The sequence below is a fragment of the Bos javanicus genome, chromosome 21 (assembly GCF_032452875.1).
Source record: "Bos javanicus breed banteng chromosome 21, ARS-OSU_banteng_1.0, whole genome shotgun sequence".
NCBI lineage: Eukaryota > Metazoa > Chordata > Mammalia > Artiodactyla > Bovidae > Bos > Bos javanicus.
In genome coordinates this window covers 66,753,767-66,773,253 of record NC_083888.1, presented here as the reverse complement: position 1 = coordinate 66,773,253, position 19,487 = coordinate 66,753,767, and the positions used below count along the sequence as shown (strand labels likewise).

Genomic DNA, 19,487 nt, shown 5'->3' with positions numbered 1-19,487 from the left:
ACTCAGCCCCAAAGCCTGTGCTTCACCTGCGCGCCTGCTGAGGCGCCCCTGGGACTCACAGGTGTGAGGCAGGCCTGTGACCCCGCCTTTCCAAGGGCCAGGAACGTCCTCTGGGGAGAGAGAAGCACGCCTTCTGACTTCACCACAGGCTCTCAGCCCCGCTGGGGGCACAGCAGCATGCCCCTCGGGGCCCTTTAAAGATGCCCAGGAAATCTGACGTCCGGGGCCTTGGGAGAGCGAAGTAGTCTGAAGAGGCCCCCGCGTTTGTGGCCCCTTCTAACAGTCTAACGCACAGCTGGGACTCAGAGTCGCTGGGAATGGAAGCCTCCAAGAAGGCAGCCTGCCATCGTCAGGAGAGCCACTGAGTCCCCACTGCCCATCCGAGGGGACTGGGATGCTTCCAGGGACAACCAGGACACGTTACGAAGTTCTTCAGGGATGGATGAACAGTCCAGCCACACCGGGCTCTGTGGATCGGGAGTCTTCCCTCTCCTGAAACCAATGAGACCCAAGACACACCACAGCAGAGGCCACGCGTGAGGGGAAACCGCACGTCGGTTCAGAATCAAGACGTCACCACTGCCCGCCCGCCGGGGGCGAGCGGCAGAAGGCAACGAGGAGAGAAGTTCAGGCGCTCAGGCTGCTGCAACATCATGGGTGACCGGAGAGAAACCGCACACAGCCGTCAAGCTGGACTTCGCCGTGTGTCCCCCAGCCTCTGACTCAGAGGGCTGTCGGTCTGCTCTTCCCGCCGCCAGGGAGGCCGGCGTCCGCTGAAGGCACCCGTCACGAGGAGGCCCCAAAGAGCCTCCGCCACACGCGTCTGTCCACCGCGGCCAGGGCAAACCCAATTCCATCTCCCAAATCCCAAGTGCACGGTCACCTTCCACGCAGACCCAAGCCACTCCCGAAGGGACTCGGACTCATTCCAGCCTGCTCACCACCCGGCCGCCAGGTCTCTGCAGAGGCTCCTTTGGTCAAAGGCCTCGTAGAAACCAAACAAGAATCCCATTCTGATCCCTAACTTACAGACCCAGCCTGTCATTCACCCCCTTTTATTTCTGTTGCACAGCTTTTTGGGCCACACAGGACAGCATCAGGGCTGCCTCCTTGGTCTCAGAGGAGGGTGGCCATCACCTGCGCTTCAAAAGGCAGACAGCAGCTGCCCAGCACGACCCCCACGCCAGCGACCCAGGAGGCAGAACGCCAAACCAGAGAGGGTGACCCTCGAGTCTCAGGCAAATGAATCTGCCGTGCGACTCTGCGGACACGCCCAGGGCTGTCACTACTCCTTCTCCCCTCATCCTCGCTTCTCAAAGGTGAATGCTGGGGCGCCTGTCCCAACATTGTATGTTGGAAGCACACAACCCGTCTGGGTTCACTGCTGCCAAGTCACTTCAGTCATGTCCGACTCTGTGCGACCCCATAGACGGCAGCCCACCAGGCTCCCCCGTCCCTGGGATTCTCCAGGCAAGAACACTGGAGTGGGTTGCCATTTCCTTCTCCAGTGCATGAAAGTGAAAAGTAAAAGTGAAGTCGCTCAGTCGTGTCCGACTCTTCGCGACCCCATGGACTGCAGCCTACCAGGCCGCTTCATCCATGGGATTTTCCAGGCAAGAGTACTGGAGTGGGGTGCCACTGCCTTCTCCACTGAGTTCACATGTGGAGAGGAATTCTGCTCAAGATGGATCACACCTCCCATCTCACCCACATGTTATTTAGAGGATATCTATCAGACTGAACACAAAGTTCATTCAGGTTTTTCCATACCATCTAACAACTCGAACAAACTTTGTGACTAACCCAATACCTAAGACCTTGGACTGTAGACTTCCGAGCTTAAGTCTTCTGTGGCTGTTGGGATGGAATGAATATATTTTACATGTCAGGAAACATGAATTTTGGGGTCCAGAAGAGAAGGCTATGGACTGAATTGTGCCCCCTCAAAATCCATATGTTGCAACTCTAACCCCTAAAGGAAAACTCTAATCCTAGAAGAAACTGATCCTCAATACTCATTGGAAGGACTGATGCTGAAGCTGAAGCTCCAATACTTTGGCCACTTAGTGCAAAGAGCTGACTCAATGGAAAAGACCCTGATGCTGGGGAATATCGAAGGCAGGAGGAGAAGGGGATGACAGAGGATGAGACGGTTGGATGGCATCACCGACTCGATGGACATGAGTTTGAGCAAGCTCCGGGAGATGGTGAAGGACAGGGAGGCCTGGTATGCTGCAGTCCATGGGGTCACAAAGAGTCGGACACGTCTAAGCGACTAAGCAACAACAATTCTAACTCCTAGTGTGATAGCATTTGGAGATGGGCCTCTGGGAAATAATTCGGGGCCCAATAAGAGAAGATACCAGAGAGCCTGCTTCCTGTCTTCCGACCATGTAGGACACAGTGGAGAGGGGACACGCCTGCACGCCCGGAACAGGAGCTTCACCCGGAGACTGACCCGGCTGGCGGCTTCACTGCAGACATCCAGCCTCCAGAACTGTGAGAAATGAGCTCTGATCGCTTAAGCCACACAATTTATGATACTTTGTTAGGACAGCCTGAGCTAACACGTGCCTCTTTCACAAAGTATAACCTCCCAGGTTGAAATGAGCAGTCTGAGTTTCTCAAGAACATGAGTGTCTCAGTTATTTATACATACACACACACACACACACACACCTCTAGCATGTAACAGAATAACTGGCATTCATGAAGTGCTTCATAAAAGTTTGCTGACTCCAGAAAGTAAGCAGAGAGGGAGCATACCTCAACATAACAAACCATATATGACAAAACCACAGTTAATATCATACTCAGTGGTGAAAGGCTGATAGTATTTCCTGTAAGATCGGGAACAAAACAAGGATGCCCTCTCTCACCACTTTTATTCAACAGAGTTTTGGAAGTCCTAGTGAAAGCAGGCAAAGAAATGGAAATAAAAGGAATTTAAATTGTAAAAGAAGACGCAAAACTCACTCTTTGCAGATAACATGATACTATACACAGAAAACCCTAAAGACACCACCAAAAACTATCAGAGTTCATGAATGAATTCAGTACAGTTGCAGTACACAAAATCAATATACACAAATCGCCTGCGTTTCTTATATACTAGCAAGAAGAGAAATTAAGAAAACAACCCCACTTACCATGGCATCAAAAAGAATGAAATACCTAGGGGGAAAACCTATCTAAGGAGGCAAAAGATCCGTACTATGAAAACGGTAAGACACGGATGAAAGAAACTGAAGATGTACAAATAAATGGAAAGATTTATTGTGTTCTTAGATTAGAACAGTGAATATGGTTAAAATGCCTATACTACTCGAGGCAATCTAGAGAGCCAAGACAATCAAATTACCAATGGCCATTTTCACAGAACTAGAACTAAAACAAAAAGAAAAAATTTTGAAAGACCCTGAATAGCCAAAGCCATCCTGAGAAAGAAAAAGGGAGCTGGAAGAATCAGCCTCCCTAACTTCAGATTATACTACAAAGCTCCAATACTCCAAACAGTACTGTACCCAAAGAAACACAGATCGATGAGACAGGACAGACATCCCAGAAATAAACCTATGCACCTGTGGTCAATTAACCTACAACAAAGGAGGGAAGGATGTACACTGGAGAAAAGACAGTCTCTTCAACAAGTGGTGCTGGGAAAACTAGACAGTACCATATAAAAGAATGAAATGAGAATATTCTCACATCACCTACAAAAATAAACTCAAACTGGATTAAAGGTCAGACTTTCCCAGTGGTCCCGTGGTTTAAAATCGACCTGCCTGCGCAGGGGACCCAGGTTTGATCCCTGGTTCGAGAAAATCCCACATGCTAGGGGGCAACCAGGCCCATGCCTCACAACTACTGAGCCCACACTCCAGAGCCCGCGTGCTGCGCCACCGGAGCCCGAACACTGCCAACTGCTGAAGCCCGTGTGCTCCAGAGCCCATGCTCTGCAGCAAGAAGCCACCACAGTGAGAGACCTGCGCACGGCACCGGGAGAGGACCTCCGCTCACTGCAGCTGAAGAGAGCCCACGCACAGCACAGACATAAATAAAATAAATTAAAAAAAACAGGAAAAGTCTTTTAAAAATGGATTGAAGACCTAAATATAAGACCAGATACTATAAAACTCCTACAGGAAAACATAGACCGAACACTCTTGGACATAAATTGTGGCAATATCTTTTCAGATCCATCTCCTAGAGTAATGAAAATAAAACAAACCAAAAAATGGGACCTAATTAAATTTAAAAGCTTTTGCACAGCAAAGGAAACCATAAACAAAACAAAAAGACAACCTACAGACTGGGAGAAAATATTTGCAAACAATGCGACCAACAGGGATTACTTTCTAAAATATACAAATAGCTCAAACAACTCAATATAAAAAATAAAAACAACTCAATCTAAAAATGGGCAGAAGACCTAGACATTTCTCCAAAGATATAGACAGCAAACAGCACATGAAAAATGCTCAACATCGCTAATCATTAGAGAAATGCAAACCAAGCCACACATCGGTCAGAATGGCCATCACCAAAAAGAATGGAGAAAAAGGAAGCCTCCTACACCACTAATGGACGTGTAAATCGCTGCAGCCACTATGGAGAACAGTATGAAAAGTGCAAGCGGCTCAATCGTGTGCAACTCTTGCAACCCCATGGACTACACCATCCACGGAATTCTCCAGGCCGGAATACTGGAGTGGGTAGCCTTTCCCTTCTCCGGGCGATCTTCCCAACCCAGGACTGAACCCAGGTCTCCCACATTGCAGGCGGATTCTTTACCAGCTGAGCCCCAAGGGAAGCCCAAGAATACTGGAGTGGGTAGCCTATCCCTTCTCCAACGGATTTTCCTGACCCAGGAATCGAAGCGGGGTCTCCTGCATTGCAGGCGGATTCTTTACCAACTGAGCTATCGGGGAAGTCCAGAGAACAGTATGGAGGGTCCTTAAAAAACTGAAAATACGAGCTGCCCTCTGATCCTGCAATCCCATTTCTGGGCATATCTCTGGAGAAAACTGTAATCCAAAAAGACGCATGCCCCCAGCGTTCACAGCAGCACTGCTTACAACGCCCGAGGCGCGGAAGCCGCCTAAGCGTCCATCAACAGAGGAGTGGACAAGAAAATATGTTGTGTGTGTATATACTGAGCAGTGGCGTACTAGTCAGCCGTAACAAAAGAATGAAATAATGCCGTTTGCAGCAACACGGATGGACCGAGGTATGAGTACACTAAGCAATACAGAGGAAACACAAGTATCATGTAATGTCACTTACCTGTAGAATCTTAAAAATACAAATTAACTTACTTACAAAACAGAAATAGACCAAAAGACATAGAAAACAAATTTATGGTTTCCAAAGGGGAAAGGGTGAGAGAGGGATAAAACATAACACACTATTATATATGAAATAGATAAATAACAGAGATCTACTGCACAGCACAGGGGACTATACTCAATATTTTATAATAACCTATGAGGGAAAATGTGTATGCATATATAAATAACTGAATCACTGCTATATACCTGAAACCAATGTCACTGTAAATCAACTTATACTTCAATAAAATTTCTTTTAAAAAGTTTCCTGAGCTAAACAAAATCTGGTCAGTGTTCATTTAAATGTTTTCCCTTATATTCTTCACACACACACACACACACACACACACACAGCACTGAGCTCAGCCGAGCACCCAGCAGATAAACACATGCTCAAACAGTGAGTGTCCGCTGGACACCTCCTCTACTCTCTCCTGGGCTGAAACTTGCAGGCTCCGTTAGCCTTAAGCACCGTATTGCCTTTCTCTGGTGACCTCCTTTTTTAAGGCTTACTATTCCGTTATCACAATAACCACTCCTGTCACCACTATTCCTGTCTAGCACGAAAGAAAACAGAGGTTCCAAAGGGTAACATAAGTTGCCGGAGGCCACAAAGACGGTGGGTCTTGTGCAGGGTCCCGACGCCTGCCTGAATCTCGTCCCCCTGCAGCAGGGCTTCTACTGCTGGGAGGCCCCTATCCCCCGACCTCCACCTCTCCAGACCCTGGCCCACCAACAGGTGGTCTCCATGCTTCCCATCACTTCACGTAATTGAGAAACTTTTACATCTGCAGTGTTACACTTAGAACACAATGTCAATGCTTTCAGAGTCCTACCTTTCACCGTGAATGCCACTGCCCTCCTGACCCCTCATCCTCCCCAGTCCGCTCGTCTCATCACCCTTCTTTAGCCCCTATGTTGGTCACCCCTGGGCCACAGTCACACAGTCACCGCCTTCTGGTACAGACTCCTACGGGTAATAATGAATGAAAAAAGTAAGTAATATCGAAAGAACCATCCCCACCAAACTTGCAGAGAGCAACTACTTTCTCCCTGATGAGAAGGCCACGGCCAGAAGACTTCTGGAATTCATAAAAGAATAAGGAATGGGAAGCCCACAGCCAGAAAATTATATATATATATATATATATATATATATATATATATATATATGTTGAGAGAGAGAGGACTTCCTTGGTGACTCAGAGAGTAAAGAATCTGCCTGCAATGCAGGAGATCAGACCTGGGTTCAATCCCTAGGTCATGAAGATTCCCTGGACAAGGGAATGTGTACCCACTCCAGAATTCTTGTCTGGAGAATTCTCCATGGACAGAGGAGCCTGATGGGTATGAACGTGCAGGGGTGTGTGTGTGGTGTATAATATGGGTGTATGTACATGTATGTGTGTTTGTGTGTGCACGTGTGTATGCAGTATGTGTGTGTATACACGTATGTATATGTGTATGTGTTTATGGGCTTCCCAGGTGGCAGTCGTGGTAAAGAACCTGCCTGCCAATGCAAGAGATGCAGAGAGGAGAATTTGATCTCTGGGTTGGGAAGACCCCCTGCAGCAGGAAATGGCTACCCCACTCCAGTGTTCTTGCCTGGAAACTTCCACAGACAAAGGAGTCTGGCGGGCTAAGGTCTAGGGGATCACAAAGAATTGGACACGACGGAGCAAACACATGTATGTTTACATAAAACTTTACTATAAGAGGCCTCAGATCATCTAGACTAGAGGTTCTTACATCAGGCCTGATGGGGGGCATCCAGAGGCTCCCAGGACTCCCTAAAATCCCATGCATTAGTCACCCCAGTGTACCCACCCCACAAAGGTGGTGACTCTAGACTCACACTACTTTGGACAAAGCTTAGATACCTAGGAGTGATGGGCATTTGGGAACATAGGTAAGCCACGCTTGGGAAACACGAACCTGGGCGGCTGTGGCACTGCCCCGGGCCGGGACACTGCCATGGCAGCACTGGGCACGCAGGGCTCTCTGTGTGGGCGCGAGCAGAGGGCACACGTGGGACACAGCTCCACCCCTCTGCACCCCTATTATCCCGATATTTGGTGGCTCCACTGGAACCAAAGATGCAGACTCCTTGTTTCATGATTTAAATCCACTTCCTCCATCCTCTCTGACCTCATCACATTTGCTCCCACTCAAACAGTGTCGCAATCATCTGCTGAGATAGGCAGAGAAGGCAGACTTACAGAAAATGAGATTTCTAGTTAGAACCAATGCAGATGCACCTCTGCACATGCTGTCAAACCCTAACTTTATTCTAATAAATCCCTACTAGAATGATCTAGAGTGAAAAAAAGGAAATTTGGGATATAGGCTTACTAATATATTCTTGATGAAATTTTGTTTTAAGAACAGAGAATTGTAATACTCTTCAAAATGAAAGTGAAGTTTTTAAATAACTTTTAAAATGAACTAATAGGAGGGAAATTTCATAGACCCAAAATTGTACCTGAGAAACCTCTGACAATAGATGATCAAGGATGCCCGATTAAATATAAATCACACATTTCATATAGGCAATTACCATTTTATGAATGGGTGTGTCCATTCATGAATTCTTGGTTCAGAACACAGAATGCATTTTCTCACCAAAGGTCACATGCAACAGCTGGCATTTCCATTTTAGCCCACAGCAGCCTCTCTCAGAGAGGATACACAGTACGCATATTGCTGCCAGCACCACGGAATCTAAGCACCATACAGGTAATGGATTAAAGAGGGTACAAGTCCCCGCCACTCCTCGCACCCACAGGCAGGCTGTGTCCCCTCTCCTTAATCTGGGAGTACGCTGCGGGCCCTTCAGCTGATAGACACAACAAGAGTAACGCTACACCCATCTGTCCGCTCCACCTCCTCACAGCAGTCACTCTAGGAATCTTTGGCTGCCATGTAAGAAGTCCAACCACCCAAGCAGAGAGGTCACCTGACGAGGCCCTGACACTAGGTGGAAAGTGAGGAACCACTAAGCCTGGCCTTCTAACCATCCACACACGTGAGCACTGCCATTGTGGACCCTCCAGACCAGACCAGAGGCCAGATCAATGCCAGTTAGTAGCTTCAGTTAATGCCACGGAGAGCAGAAGAACCACCCAGCTGAGCCCTGCCTGACCAACCACAGAACCATACTACCTATTAATAACAACAAATGACTGTGTTAGGTCACAGATGCTTAGGATGGTTTGTAACTCAGCAATCATTATCTAGAACAATCTGTGGTTTTTTTCAGGAAACAACAGAAGCCCTGGTGCTGGCATCAGGAATAGAGTCCCTTCCTCCATTCTCCAGGGTTGACAGAGTTAAGATGGTAATGTCAGCCAGGATTTTGCTAATTATTAGCTACGGGGGAAGCCTCATGTTGGGAAGCAAGGAGGTACATAGTGTGATCATCAGAGAGCTTTCCTGTCTGCTTCAAAACCCTCCTAGAATTTTCTACACACTACTGAGGACAGGTTTCAAAATTCTGAAGAAATACAATGTACAGTCACAATGCAGTTGATTCCTTGATACCAAAGCCAAAGATACAAATAAAGAAAACGAAGGACCAATACTCTATATAAACACAGATGAGAAAATTCTCAACAAAACAGTAGCAAACCAAATCCAACAACACGTTAAGAGGATTATGCACCATGACAAAGTGAGACATATCTTAGGAAAGTAAGGGAGGTTCAACACACAAAAATCAACTAATGGAGCACACCACATTAATAGAAGGAAGGGGCGAAAACCAGACACAGAGAAAGCATTTGACAAAACTCAACCACCTTTCATCACAAAATAATCAGTATGCTAGGAATTTAAGGGAACTTCCTTAACATGACAAAGGGCACTTATTTTTTTTTTAAACCACATATAACTTCATAATCACACCGAAAAGTTTTCCCCTAAGATCAGGAACAAGACAAGGATGTCTGCTTTCATCACTGCTATTCAAACTGCAGGAGAAGTCCTAGCCAGAGCAATGAGACAAGAAAAAGAAATAAAAGGTAACAACGTTGCAAAGAAAGAAACAAAGTATCTCTATTTGCCAATGACATCACTATATACACAGAAAATCCCATGGAATCTACCAAAAAAACTAATAGAGGTAATAATAACTAAATTCAGCAAGGTTGCAGGGTATATTATCAACACACAAAAATCAGTTGTGTTTTTATAAACCAGCACAATTCAAAAAGAAAATTAAAGAAACAATTCCATTTATAATAACATCCAAAAGAATACAATACCCAGGTATAAATTTAACCAAGAAAGTGAAAAATTTATATACTGAAACTATAAAATCTTACTGAAAGAAATGAAAGACATCTCACGGTCATGAATTGGAAGACTCAGTACTACATGGCAATTCCCCAAAGCAGATGCAATCCCTGTCAAAATTCCAATGACCTTTTTGAAGAAAAAGAAAAACTGATCCTCAAATTAATATGGAGCTATGAAGGGTGCCAAGTAGTCAAAGCAATATTGAAAAAGAAAAATAAAGTTGGAAGACTCACACTTCTCAAACTTACTACTTCAAAACTTTTCAAAAGGCTAAGATAATCAAAATGGTACGCTGCTGGCATAAGGACAAAAATACAGACCAATGGAATAGAACCGAGAGTCCAGACATAAATGCAAACACATGCTAATTCTTCTGCAACAAAGGCGCTGAGACCATCCAGCGGGGAGAAAACAGTCTCTTCAACAAACGGTGCTGGGACCACGGACAATCAAAAGACGAAGAGGCTGTCCTGCACCATTTATACAGATTAGCTCAGAACGGACCAAAGATCCACATGTAAGAGCTGAAACTATAAAACATACGGGTATATCTTCAAGACCTCAGATTTGCCAATGGATTTTCAGGTTTGATACCAAAAGCAAAAGGAAGAACAGCAACAAAATAAAGTGGAATTCATCAAAATTAAGCCTTTGTGCATCAAAGGACGTTATCAAGAATGTGAAAGAACCACCAGCAGAATAGGGAAAATATTCGTCAATCATAAATCCATTAAGAGTTAAATACCCAAAACATACAAAGAACTCCTACAACTCAACAACAATAGAGACAACTTGGTTAAAACACAGGCAAAGGATTGGAAGGCATGTTGTTTCAAAACAGATATACAATGAAAAGATGTTCAATATCATTGAACATTAAGGAAGCACATAACCACCATGAGATATCATGTTACATCCACTAAAATAGCTTTAATCCAAAAAAAAGGCAAATGTTGACAAAGATGTACAGAAACTGGAATCCTAGTACATTGCAGGTGGGGACAAGTTAGACACAGAATGACCACATGCCCCAGCAATTCCACTCCCGGGTATATTACGCAAGAGAAATGGAAACACTACGTCTACATAGAAACATATATGTATGTATGTGTGTACACAAACACACACACACATATACATACATATATATATATATATATATATATATATATATATATATATAACTCGTAATAGCCAAAAAGTAAAAACCCAAACATCCAACAGTGGATAAATGGATAAATAAACTGATACATACATAAATGGAATACTACTCAACCAGGAAAAAGGAACAAAATACTGATACATGCTACCCCATGTATCAGATGCACCCCAGAAACATTATGCTACATGAAAAAAGACACAAAAGGTCAGGGGCTGTATGATCCTTTTTATATGACATATTCAGCACAAGCCAATCTATAGCCACAGAAAGTAGATTAGAGGCTATTAGGGTTAGAAGAAAAGGGGGGATAAGGAATGATTACTTATTGAGTACAGAATGTTTTACAGGGTGATAGAAAAGTTCTGAAACTAGAGCAAGCCCTGTGGTTGCACAAAATTGTGAACAGACTACATACCATTGAACTGTACACTTCAAAATAGTTAACTGAACGTTATGTAAATTTTTCCTCAATAAAAGAAAATTTTGTTGAACCACTGATCAACTCATACAAACACCTGAGTATCTAACATACTCCAGGTACTCTTCTAGGAAATGGGTTAAGATGATGGACAAAAATTAAAAATGCAAGTAAGTGCCTAGAGAGTGAAGGCAGGGGCCATCTAACTAGGGTGTTGAGGGAAAACCAAGGAGAGCTGACATCTGAACAGAGATCAGAACAAGTTTCATATTATTATGCTAAATAACAGAAGAAAAGAATGTACTAAAATATAGTTTTAAACTTATCAAAAAAATCATATATAAAAATTGCTTAAAAAGGGAGGGCCTATTTATAGACATTCTTTTTTGTGCAAATAGTGATTTCTAGTTTCCAGATATTTTATTCTTTGTTAAAAATAATTTCTTTACAGTCCAATAATGTGCTTCTTCTACCCCTACCTGCCTTCCAGTGCCAGGCTCACTCCCAAGACAGCTTACTGTTCACCTTGTTAACAAGCATGTTCTCCCTTCAGGAACCCACACAGGAAAGGAATTCCCACTCATGACCTGCCAGGTCCCCACATCCACTCACATTCTCACTTTCAGTCCTCACAATTGCCCCTGCATAGATGAGAAAACTGAGGTTCAGAAAGGATAAATAACTTACTTACCAGAATTCAAACTGGGTCTGACTTCAGACCCAAACTCCTCCCACACATAAATTCATCCCATTTGAGATGGCCTGAGAACATTTTGCGCCAGACTGGGAAAATACAATGAAGCAGCCCTGTCCTTAAGAAGCTTGTCATCACAACACTAGAGATCCATCCCAGATGCACTAGAACCTTCCTCAAGCTGGAGAAGGCAGGGCAGTCCTCCCCAGAAACATGAGGCCCTTGCCATCTCTCCCACACACTGCCTTAACCCCACTGCCTCTAACCTGGCCTAAGGACAAAGAAGACCTACCCTCTGCCGCTTGAGGCCTCAGGGCCCAGCTGTGACCCCGAGTACACAGCCCTCCCCCGGCAGGCACGGATGGCTGTGTAACACGCCCCCGCCCCTCAGTCCAGGCATCGCCAGTTTCATGTTCAAACCTTTACAGTGGTTCTAGCAGAAGAGCCACGTAAAATCTTCAACAAAATACCAGTGACATCATTTCCTTGCTAACTGTGGAGGTTTCTTTGTCTTTAACTCATATTCCCATAAGCAATCCGCAGTTATAATTAAATTCCACATGAATGGGTGGAATCTGTCCATGTTGGGCTGTAACCAGCTCTCTCTAGAGTGACCAGGCCTCCGGGACTTGTTCACCACTAACAAGCTAATATTTGTAAAACCCTGTAAAGACATAATGACTACACACTATCGTTATTACTAGACACCGGTTTAAATGTAAATTAAGAGAGAAAGGGGAAAGAAAACACATTAGTAAATCAAGTTTGGGACTGCTCCTCAGCAAGAACCACAGAGCAAAGAATGCCTTCACTGATCTTATTGAAAGGAAGTGGAATGCAGGGTAGCTGCTGTAGGAAAATGAAAGAGAGAGGGGATGCAGCACCAGCAGGAAAGAAGTCCATACAGGCAGAACAGATGCTGGAGCAGAGGAAGGGCCGTGTGAAAAGCATATGCTGGAAAAACACACGATGTCAAATGTCTAGAATCTGAAAGCAAAACTAAGAAGTCTAGAATAAGAACAAGATCTAAAAACGGATTATAAATTCAGCCTAAACTGACCACAGAGCAGAGTGGTGAAAACATGGACTCGAGTCCAGCAGGCCTGAGGCTCTTCCTTTTCCCCATCTGTAAAGTGGGGACAAGTCTTCCCTCCAGAGCCAGGCTGGCACAAAGGCCTTCTGAGGCCGGCACCCTGAGGCACCCTGATCGGCAGCCACAGAGAGCCCCGCGGGCTCTCGGGCCCGCCCCTCTCGCTCTCGCTCACCATCCCCGGAAAACACCTCTGCGCCCGGCGCCCCGGCTCCCACGGCTCTGCCCCTCCGCCACGGCGCCCACCACGCGGTGCTGTAACCGGACCACTCCCCGGCTTACTCGCCTCGCAGAAGCTCCTTGAGGGCAGTGCTCACACAGCGTCTTACTTCACTTTTAAGTGCTGGCAAACTAACCTAGCTCTAGGGTAAGTTCTCCCCAAAAATGTGAGTTCATTAATTTTCAATTATCCCAAATTGGATAGAGGCCAAGCAGCTTCCCTGGGGCCAATCCTGGGGAAATGAAGACCGCAGGGGGCAAGGGGGGAAGAAAAAAAAACACCACCTCTACACTGGGTGAACAGTGCGCGCCTGCCAGACAATGGACTGACGTGGGAGCCCTCCTCACCCAACACTCAGCCAGCTGCCTCCCGTGTAAAAGGAGGAAACTTCTCTCGGTCCCGTCCATCTGACGCATTAGTTTAGGGTTGAGGCATTCTAAGGTCTCGACCCTCTTCCTCTATTAGCTCTCAGTCCTCTATTACTACAAAAATTAACATCAGTAGAAGGTTCTCTCGCCCATTTCTTTCATAAGAAGCAAGTCTGTGCCTGCTGCTGTTCGTCCCATTTTACGGATGGAGACACTAATTCAGAGAGGCCCAGCAGCCACTTTGGGTGGTTCTGCTGGTGTGCGAAAGGGCAGGACTGGGATTCCGATCTTTAAAGCTGGAGCCTTCCACCATGCCCACACTTCTCAAGCCAGAAGGTGGATGGCCCCTAGGACTCATGGCAGGAATTCCAGGGGACCCCTCACCAACCCTGGGGGAGCCAAGGATGAACACAACGCATGTTCTGGAGAATCCAATGCACTCAACAACTGAAGGGGGCAACATATGTTTACAGCAAAAGAAAAAAAAAACCAGACATATTACTGAGTACAGTGTAAAATTCCTATTAAATTTTAAGATAAAACTTAATGGGCTTGGACTCCTATCAAGGGTTTGAGACATACTGAACTAAAACCATGCCCTTCCCACAGAGAAAAGCCTTCTGAAACCAGAACACTTAATTTACCCCATAATAACATTTCAAACACCAGGCTATATTAATCCAAAAAAGACAGAATTTAATTTCCAGAATAAAGTTGTGACTCCCGGGCATTACTGGGCAAGGCAGGACTCAGGAGAACAGATTTCCTTGCATTTCCTCTTTAAGTCATTCAAAGCACCCAGGGAAGTTAAGATGCTGGATGAAGACCCCCATCTTACAAGCCCCCTCACACAACCAACCTGGGAGCTAAGCGCTATTAGAACTGGGGGTGGAGGGGCAGTCCAGAGACACGGCCACAGGGCATCCCCACCTGCAGACACATATGCCAAACCACACGGAGCCACGAGGCGAGCATCTGTTACATCCCTCTTCCTTTCCAAACTTGCGGATTCCTGACACAAGCACTGACGGAGGCCGGCGTGCCGGGCCCTGGGGGCGTCTAACCAGCACCCCGCTGCCTCAAGCATATGCAGGCCTCCTACCGGACGTTAGCATTCCAGGGCAGAGTCACTGAAAACCTTCACTACAATTTTGACTCCTGGAAACTAACATTTTAGTATTTTTGATGCCACTGTCATCCTGAAGATTACATTATCCCAATCAATTAATGAATTTAGCTTTTCTCTCCACTCAAAGAAACCAAGTTTCCAATAAATATGCTTATGGTTTTTGCCACAGAATGGGTGTTTTAATTGGAAAAGAAATTAGGATATCAGAACAGCAGGCATGATCTCTTTCTTGGTAGAATGGCCTCATGAGAGAAGTTACCAAGTAGCCCCCATTAAAAAAAATACATGGAGTCAGGAATTCCTTGATGCTCCAGTGGTTAGGACTCTGCACTTTCACTGCCTAGGGCCCAGGTTCAATCCCAAGATGGGAAACTACAAACCCACAAGCAGTGCGATGCAGGCAAAAACAAACAAAAAAACCCATGGAGTTATGCATCAGCATGGAGGAACCCTTATAAAAAGTAAGCCATGAAATGAACTTACAGGGAGATTTTTTATTTCTTGAGAATTAAAGATTTACGTCATTTCAGCATGGATGACAGAGCAGCAGGTTTGGGGGTGTCCCCTGGGGAAGGGGCACTCTAACACTCACTCCCCTCCCCACCACCTTTTGAGACCTTCCACCTACAGTGAGAAAAGGCAGGGACAGCCAAGTGCAGCCACCCAGGCCAGGTACCACCGCTCCGTCTCCCGCCAAAGACCTGGTCACAAAGGGCCTGGCGGGGGCCAGGGGACAGCATGGGAATCATTATAACCGGAAGCATGACCAACATGACCACCAGCATCACCAAGACCGTGTCTACTGGCACAAACAGGACCACAAACCGTCAGGTGCTATCTTCCCAAAACTAAGTGGAGCACGGAGAAGTCCTCTTCCTGCCAATCTCAAGGTGGGCCCGTTGCACCGGCCTTCTTGGCACTGGATCTCAACACCCACTTCCCAGAAGCTGTCCCTGACTACCCCGCCAGCCAGGAGCTGTCTACCCTTTCCTGAACTTCCACCATACTTCCAGTCCTCCACACGACCCGCTAATCCACTTTAGTCTACTCTGTAGGACTTTTCTTGCCTCTTCTGAATGGAACTGCACTCTCCAGCTGAGCAGCCAACTTCCTGAAGGCAGGATGGTGAAACCTTCATTTTCCCTCTCCCTTCTGGGCACAAGCTTCAGTCCTGGTGCTACCTGGTCAAACAGCGCTGGTTTCCGGCATCTTCCTCCACCACGCACAGGGGCTGAGACCATGCTCTCAAAGGCAGGTGCTGCAACTCCCTCATCCCAGCACTGGAACCAGAGAGTTACGAGAACTCAAGGCACATTCACTGAACATCAAATTCAAGGAGAAAAAGACTCCCCCATTCCAGCTAATGATCTACTTATCCTGCAGAATACAGATACTCAGCAAGGGATTCCAACCTGATTTCTAGAGTTGACAGAAACCCACAACAGTCACCTGCATTTATGACATCTCACCACCTGCCAGCCTCACCCCCAACAAGCCTGCACAGGGAGACAAGCAATTCTGGCCCAAAAGGAGATTTTGACGCTTGATGACAAAAACATCACCTTCTCCTTCCTAGAGTGGTCAGTCCCCAGCCCCTCACTGTGCTGTGCAGACCACAGTCGACGAAGGCCCTCTAAAGTGAGAAAGCCATTTTGTACTGTTTAATTATGAATACTAGACCTTACACGAGCACACATGTTTTCTTACATTTTTTTCCTTTTCTGTTGAGAGCTGCTCTGTCCCCTACTCCATGAGCAGCTGTGGACCTAAAGCCAGCTGCGATGGCACGAGCCATCCTGTCCCCATTCACCTCTCGACCGCCCTCCTGCCCGCAGGCGTCCAGCACTCTCTCGCTGGCTCCATTCCCTCTGCCCAGAGCAGGTCTGAGCATCATCTCCACATTTAGGCCTCGGCTGCCTCTCTCTGGTCACCTTCCAAAACCACTGGCCTCGCTGCCTTCTTTTCTCACTTTGGAGCTCTTTCCTCAGTGTCTCTCTGTATCTCAAGTCAATATGATGACTCTCCTCCACCAGCAAAATAATAATAATAGTAATTTTCCTTCCTCACAGAACATTTGTAAAGAAGCATGCAGGGGGTCCAGAATCCATGGGATTGACACAGAGGCCCTGGCTATATGAGGTCTCCTCTGCTAAGTTAACAATTCTTAAACTGACCATTACAAGGAAACTCAGCTATTGCATAATATTTGATAGGTTAGATCACTTGCTGTTTGTAGAGTCTTGCTCTACAGAGATGAGAAAACAGAGATGGACAAATTTAACGCAATTTCCTTTGTTTGCTTGAGCTAGCCCAGACTTGCAACACCACAGTGACAGTTTTTCTTAAAGTACAGCTTTAGCATCATCAAAAAGGACTTCACCAGAGTGATAAATCATTCTTGTCCTTCAGCGTATTGGCGTATCTATCTATCCCCGACAAACCCCCTCCTCCTCCTCAAGGTCCTTCCCGCTTTGCACAGTAAAAAATTAAAGGGATTCTAGTAGGGGTCTTTACGGAATCAAAACCCCAAACACAGGGGAGAACAGCTAGAAGCAGCTCAAATGTTTCAGTTAAACTAAGGACTCTCTTCAAGACACAAAAAAGAGTAGGAATATTTTGATTGTATTAACAGAAACCACTGGCCAGCTGCTACTGCTGGTTTCCAGTGGAAGATCTTTACATCCTTCTGTACAACGAGTGAGGCCATCTTATTAGCTCCAAAATGAATGGACAGCATCCAAGAAAAATAACTGGTTTTCTTCCCCCTCACAGAAAAATTCACATGAATGTCTCAGAAAAAGAAAAAAAAAAAAAAAAAAATGCTGGAATTCTCCCTGCCAGCTCTCTGCTTCCCTGGCTTCTGCATGGTGACAGCTGGAACAGATGGCGTCTGGGTGAGACACCTTACATCTTAAACCTCATCCCTGATAAGGTCTGATTTTGACTAGTGGTGCTGGAATCCTAGGTCTGTCAAGGTTTCTGTCCTGAACACCTACTCACCACATTTCCAATCTTGTCCATTTTAGGGTTTTCACACTAATAAGGCTTATTTTTGTTTTGTTAAAAAAATTCTTCATCTTGAACTGATTTTCAGTATGTATATACTGTCACCACACAATAGTGAAAAAGCAAACACTTCCTTTCATTTGAAAAACGAACGTACACAATTTTGCCAGACATCCTACACATGATGCAGTCTTTTGAACAGGCCATTTTCAAAGATGTGAAAGACAGGAAAAGATTTTAGCACCAACTGATGGTCCACTTGGTCATTTCTTTACATATGGATTTTATACACAAATGCAAGATTACAGAACACACAACATTCCCAAAAGCTTCACCAGCAAATGCTAAGAAAAAAATAAAAATTATGGCTCCCCTCAGTTGTATGCTGTGAATGTAAATTAACAAGCGGCAACAACGCTCAACACAGCCTTTATGAATCCACAAAAATAAATGAATAAATCACACACACACCCTCATCTCATTCTGAAAACTAATTCTCAGCTTAAAATGAAAACCATGAAATAAAACTGCTTCCTTCAACGTACAATTATATGAAGGCTTCTTAGATTTCAAAGCACGTCCACAACACTCCATTGATTACCATTTTGTTGCTATGTTTTCAAGAGAAAGGTAAAGAATTTTTTTTCCCCACGAGATTCTGTCTAAAAGCCTAAATATTAAATAGATGTCCCCAAACGGGGTGAAAACGTGGCAAAGTGTGCCTGAGCAATTAACCGAAGGCGGAATGTGTGCCTTTCGCCCCAAACTGGATCCCAGTACCCGGCTGCCTCCGAGGCCGCTGCAGCTCTTCGCTTATGAATCAGTCAGAGGTTCATCTGCAGAGGAATGACTCAGTATAAACTTTTAAATAATGGCTTAAAAAAAAAAAAAAAGAACCCAAGCCAGCCCAGGGTGAACATGTTCGGCTATGGAGACACCCGAGACGGTCCGCTCCTCACCCCGCAAAACACACAGCCTCGTCGGAGATGCTGGTCTCTCGCCACCTCGGGGTGAGGGGGGGGGTCACGTTCCAAGCGGCCTCGGCGCCCCGTTTCCTGAAAAGCTGCGGGAGCCCGGGCCCGCGGGGCCCTCGGCCGGGCCGGGCCGGAGGACAAAGTTTCCCGAAGTTGAGGCGTCCGGGGGGCGGGCGGGCGCGGGCTGGGGCGGGGGCGAGACGGCGCCGCACCGGGCACTCGCCGCCGGGCGCCGGGCCTGCGCCGCCCCGGCCCCGCGCCGACCGACCCGCGCCCGCCCGCCGCCCGCCGCCCGCCGCCCAGGGCGCGGGATGGAGCCGCCGGGGATGGAGCCGCCCGCCGCCCGCCAGGCCCCTTACCCGCGTCCGCGCCGCCCGGCCGGCTCAGCAGCGCCGAGCGCGTCCTCCGCCGCGGTCCGCAGCGTCCTGCTCCCCGGGCAGCCCCATGTCGGGGGGCGGGGAAGGGCCGGCGGCCGCCGCCGCCGCCGCCGGCTGGAAAGTCCCTGCTGGGCTGCAACCCGGCTCGCGCACGCGGCGGCCGCGCCGCGCCGCGCTCCCTCGCCCTCACGCACCCTCTCGCAGGCACTTCCTCTCGCGCGCTGGAAATCCCCGCCGGCCTCCAGAGCGCGCCCGGGCGCGCGCGCGCCCCCCCCGCCGCCGGCCCGCGCGCGCGCGCGCGCGGGGGCTGCGGGAGCCCGCGAGAGCGGCCGGCTCTCCGCGCCGCCGCCCCGCGCGCCCCCGCCCGGCCCCGCGCGCGCCCGCCGCCCGTCGCTAAGGCCCTCCCCCCGGCGCCCGCCGCCC

The 19,487-nt window shown here is 47.1% G+C and overlaps 1 protein-coding gene across 2 annotated transcripts in view; it reads right to left on the bottom strand.

Annotated features, from left to right (window-relative positions):
- The window catches only part of TRAF3 (TNF receptor associated factor 3), a 116,275-nt gene extending 97,140 nt beyond the window's left edge, over positions 1-19,135 (bottom strand). For both annotated transcript variants that reach the window (XM_061395409.1, XM_061395410.1), the window contains exon 1: positions 19,047-19,135. The gene's annotated coding sequence lies outside the window, so the exon portion shown is untranslated. The remainder of the gene's footprint in view (positions 1-19,046) is intronic.
- Positions 19,136-19,487: the final 352 nt, after the last annotated feature.